We start from the raw sequence: 6,282 nt of genomic DNA, 5'->3' as shown, positions 1-6,282 counted from the left end.
TTTTGATCATACAAATAATCATTGCAACACTTATACACTCATACATCTGATAGGTAACAGTAATGCACTAGAGTTGGATTACTAACCAACAACGATGGTTAGGCTTGTCACGATATCTACTTTCTTTTGTACTGTATATTGCACCAAAATATATTGCAATAAACAATATTATGGTCATTTTAAAGCCATTTTATGCCACTCGTTTTATATATAACGCCAGAATGACGATAAAATAGCATCATAATGCAAGTGCACTCTTCCAAAGAACACATCATATGTTATTCTTCAGAATATTTCATTTAATTATAGTCATTTTAATTAATCAATTAATAATCAGGCATTGGAATCAGAATGTAAAACGTATATACAAACAAGTGTGTATAACAAAAAAGCGCAAGGTAAAAAGTAACAGAGGCTGCGATATCTGCTACCAGATCTATTTTCAGTTGTCAGACACCCACATGAAAATATACTACAGTCATTTCTAGTAAATACTATAGTGATCTTTTAACCGTACTGGCAATAACACCTCCAATAGGTTTCGCCTCCATTTTGATTTTGTCACAGTCCCAAAATACATGCATCACTGTGCCAATGTCTACCTTACATTTGAAACATAACTGAGAACAATTGTGGAATATTCTATGAAGGCGAACTGGAGTTAGATAAATGCAGTGAGTACATTTATAATTATATTCATGAACTGAAATTGAAGTACTTTTGGGATATATATTTGAGCAGGCAGAATACTAAATCACAAAAAATAGACCCCAAATCATTTTCCCATATTACCCGTAAAGAATCAAAGGCTGAAGGACCAGTGGTTTCATCATTTTTAATAGTGTTTTAGTAAATATTGACTTGAATAGTTTTTGAACCATCAGCGGCTTTTCAGTGCCACACAGTGGTCACATATACTCATTACACCCTTAAACTACGATGATGATGATCACCAAATGTATTATTATTATTATTATTATTATTATTATTATTATTATTGTAACATTTACTTTACCAGGAAAGACACATTGAGATTAAAAATCTCTTTTACAAGAGCGTCCTGGCCAAGATTGGGCAGTATACATGTCACATGGGTCTAACAAACAACAAACAAAAACAATTGACAGTTAACATGAATCACATTGATAAACGATTCAAAACATCTACAAGCCCGTGTTTCAACTTCTAAACCATTCAACTCTGAGAAATCAACTCTTTAAACTGCAAATTTGTTTGTAGATTATGTATACTTACAGGTAGGGCTGCACGATACTGGAGAAATATGCAATATATGACATGCGATGTTGTTGACAACAGTGTTAACAATATATTACACTCCCATATTATACTATTTTTATTAGCTATGTTCTTAAATCATTTATTTGTTTAATTATTCTAATTAATAATTCTAATTCAAACTACAAAATGTGTCAAGGTGCAAACATTTAGTCTTTAAAACACTAACAATGAGTAAAAACCTGGGCAGATATAAATATTTATTTTCAGCTCTGGGTTCACCATTGGGCTGCTTCAACCAATAGCAGAAGAGCAACGGTGGGGATACAGACAGCAAGGCTCCATCTGATAGGTCAATTTAGATAAAATATCCAATGCATATAATATATAAATTTTTTATCACGGATGTAACATATACTATTATTGTGATGAGGATAATATTGTGATTATTGTGCAGCCTTATACAGTACGGTTAATCTGACCTCAGTACTTTGTTTTTACTTTAGTTATGCATAAAGGATTTAACTGGATGGATGCTAAAAGACTTCATTGGTCATAATTCCACTTCAGTCTGATTCGCGAGAAGATTAAAGGAGCAAGATTTTCAAGCATGTGTTTTGGTGTGTTTCTGACAGACTGGTGCATTTACTACTCACTAAAAGCTTCTTTATCAGCATCCAGAAGAGAAACTCTGATAACCTTCTTAGATCACAGGCGCCAGGACACATTCAGACACCAGTTAAAGTCAAACCACAGTCAACAGTTAAACTTGAACTCATATCATAATGACTACACTGTAAAAAGAAAAACTAAAAGTTTTCCTGCCTTAATTTTTTTAGTTGAATCAATGAACACTTCTGGTAATCAGAAGTTAACTTAAATCAGTGAGACTGACTAATATTACACTTTGTTTCTAGCTATAAATGGATTTGAAACCCGATTAGCTTATTACATTAAGTCAAAGTAACATAAACATTAGTTGTCATGATTTTTTTTGTTATAGATTGTTTTACTGTGTATTTTGAAAACTTGATACTCGATTAATGCATATAAGCAAACTAAGAAAAAATGATAACTCAAATAAAGGGCTAAGAGCACCAAATTAAATTTAAAATGATTTCCGTTGATGTAAAATAAATGTCTAGTATTTTAAACTGTTTGTTTTAACTATAAATTATTTCAGTAAATGATATTATATTCATTTAAAACATTTCTGTTGCTGCTTATTTAGACATGACCCTTATTAATGAACTAAATCAGTAATAATGGTGTCAAAATTAGTTTCAAAATAATTAATAGCAATTAATGAATTATTTATTAAATGCTTTACATATTATATTATATTATATTATATTATATTATATTATATATATTATATTATTTATATTATATTATTATATTATAATATTGAATTATATTGTATTATATTATATTATATTGAATTATATTGTATTATATTATATTGAATTATATTGTATATATTATATTATATTGAATTATATTGTATTATATTATATATATTGAATTATATTGTATTATATTATATTATATTATATTATATTATATTATATTATATTATATTATATTATATTATATTGAATTATATTATATTATATTATATTATATTGAATTATATTGAATTATATTATATTATTTTATATTATTTATATTATATTATATTGAATTATATATATTATATTATATTATATTGAATTATATTATATTATATTGAATTATATTGAATTATATATATTATATTGAAAATTATATATATTTAATTATATTATATATATTATATTATATTATATTATATTATTTATATTATATTACATTTATTATATTATATTGAATTATATCAAAACATTTCTGTTACTTCTTATTTGAACATGACCTTTATTAATTTACTAATTCAGTGAAAATGGTGCCAAAATTAGTTCAAAATAATTAATACAATTAATAATTATTTATTAAATGCTTTACAAATTATATTCTATTATTAAATGCTTTACAAATTTATTAAATGATATTATTATTTATTAATTACTTTACAAATTACATTATATTATATTAATTCAAAACAGTTTTGTTGCTGCTTATTTGAAAATGACCCTTATTAATTAACTTATTCAGTAATAATGGTGCCAAAATTAGTATAAAATAATTAATAAAATGAATGAATTATTTATAAAAAGCTTTACAAATATATTATATTATTAAATGCTTCACACATGTAATAAATGCTATTATCATTTATTAAATGCTTTATAAATTATATTATTTTCAAAACATTTTTGTTGCTGCTTATTTGGACATGACCCTTTATTAATGAACTAATTCATTAGTTTAAAATAATTAATAACAATAAATAAATATTTATTCAAGGTTTTTACAAATTATTTATAAACTTACATTTTTAAAAAAAATTATTTACAACTTTTCTTTTACATAATAATTAATAATAAATTAAATAATAATAATAATTAATAATAATAATAAATTTATTGTATTTATCTTGATTCCAACGTATCTGTTTAACCTAAAAGCATCTAACTCAAATACACAGTAATAACTCCAGCAAAACTATGTAAAATGACTAGTAATTAAAAAAATAAACTCATAAAATAATAAACTGATTCTAGAAATATTGTATAAAATATAATCTCCTATAAAAGAGAATATATCTCCGATGCAGTGTCTGTGCTTTACTTATTCTCAGGATGTCATAAAGAGGTGAAAGGCTGCGAGAACATGGGCTTCAAGCTGCTGGCAATTTTGTAACAATGTTTTCACCTAGTTATTCTGGCGGTCCTGCCAACCTTTCCCAGAATCTCATTTGAGTTATGAGCTTCCCCTGAGCCTGTTAAATGACTTCAAAATCTCCTGCCCAGAAAACAACAGAGACCGAGAGGCCAAATCAAACAGCTAACCTGAGTCCAGGCCAATATACTGCACACAGGAAATATACAAGCTCTTGATTACAAATACTTATTAATAATAATAATAATAATAATAATATATAATAATAATAATAATAATAATAATAATAATAATAATAATAATAATAATAATAATAATAACAAAACAATAATAATAATAAAATATTAATAATAATAATAATAATAAAAACAACAACAACAACAACAACAACAACAACAACAATAATAATAATAATAATAAAACAATAATAATAATATTAATAATATTAATATAAAAATAATAATAATAAAACAACCAACAACAACAATAATAATAATAAAAATAATAACAACAACAATAATAACAACAATAATAACAACAACAAAAACAATATTGCTATTAATCAAAATATTCCACAATTAATCAATATTAATTATGGCTGAGAAATTACCCCAAAGAGAATTTATATATCTAAAATAGCTAATATTTAACCCAAATATAAAGGTTTAATACAAAATACTTAACAATAAACAATATAAAAAAAATATATATCTGTATTGCATAATTACAAATAAATAAATATTTAATGCAACGACAACCAACTCCAATTTGTCTTTGCATTTTAGATATAAATACAGTTTTCATTTAAATGTCCTGTTGTACGCTTAAACATTTGTTGGTTGTTTTGTAAATTTTTTATTTTTTATAATTTTAAAGTTTCTTTGAATGTTGTCTGTTTTTATTATTATTTTCTATTTTGCTCTTTTATTTGATATATTAATATATGAGCACTTGTGGCTAAGAAGATTTTCTAAATTCATTCCTTCTATATTCTATTTTGTTCTCTGTTCTTTTGGATTCCACTCTCTGTTCGGTGTATTCATATTCTACTGGGTCATATTATATCTATATTCTACTCTATTATAATCTATTATGTTCTATAATATTCTGTTTTTGTTCTTATACTGTTGTATTATATTCTATTCCTTCTATATTCTATTGTAGTCTATAGTCTATTATGTAGCATTATTTTCTAAATTCTATTTTGGTCTGTTCTATTGTATTCTAACTCTATTCCTTTATATTCTATTTTGTTCTCTGTTCTTTTGGATTCCGCTCTATGTTCTGTTCTACTTTATATTCCATTCCATATTCTACTAGGTCATTTTATATTCTATATTCTACTCTATTATAATCTATTATGTTCTATAATTATTCTATGTTTTTGTTCTATACTGTTGTATATAGTTCTATTCCTTCTATATTCTATTGTAGTCTATAGTCTATTATGTAGCATTATTTCTAAATTCTATCTGTTTCTATTGTATTCTATTCTATTCCTTCTATATTTTATTTTGTTCTCTGTTCTTTTGGATTCCGCTCTATGTTCTGTTCTGTTGTATTCTATATTTCAATATTCTACCGGGTTATATTATATTTTATATTCTACTCTATTATTTTCTATTATATTGCATTCTATTCTATTTCCGTTCTATCCTTTTCTACATTTTATTCTTTTATGCTATATTCTATTCTACTATCTTGTATTCTATTCTATTCTATTCTATTCTATTCTATTCTATTCTATTCTATTCTATTCTATTCTAATGTTTTCTATTGTTTATTCTATTCTATTTCTTTAAATTAAAAAGCTGATATGCTGCTTGTCTAGATTTGACTTGTGACAAACAAATGAACCCCAAGAGCTTTATGGACTGCAGTAATGAAGTCACAAACCTTACAAACACAATCCAATATAAACTGACAATCATGAGCCTGATCAGAGTCACACGAGTGAACTGCAGTCATCAAGTGACAAATCAGCTGAAAGCCTCTGTAATGTGGAGCATGTGCAAACTGTTTATGATGGATAGCCATTAATATTATACGAGGCACATTACTGTACAGACTATCGCTCTGAATGTTTTACAGTGGCTGCCGGCTGATAGCATTAAATGAGGTATTAAAAGACTCATTTGTCACATGGTCATATATAACACTGTTATGTTCTCTGCTCTCGAATCAACAGAGATGATGACTATAAAGTCTCGTCCGCCAGCTGCTTTCGTGTATATTTGCAGATGTGCTGTACACCTTGTGTCCTTTATTATATCTAATATCCATCAGCTC

The sequence above is a fragment of the Danio aesculapii genome, chromosome 13 (assembly GCF_903798145.1).
Source record: "Danio aesculapii chromosome 13, fDanAes4.1, whole genome shotgun sequence".
Classification (NCBI taxonomy): domain Eukaryota; kingdom Metazoa; phylum Chordata; class Actinopteri; order Cypriniformes; family Danionidae; genus Danio; species Danio aesculapii.
The sequence above is the reverse complement of the archived record's forward strand: the minus strand, read 5'-3'. Positions refer to the sequence as shown.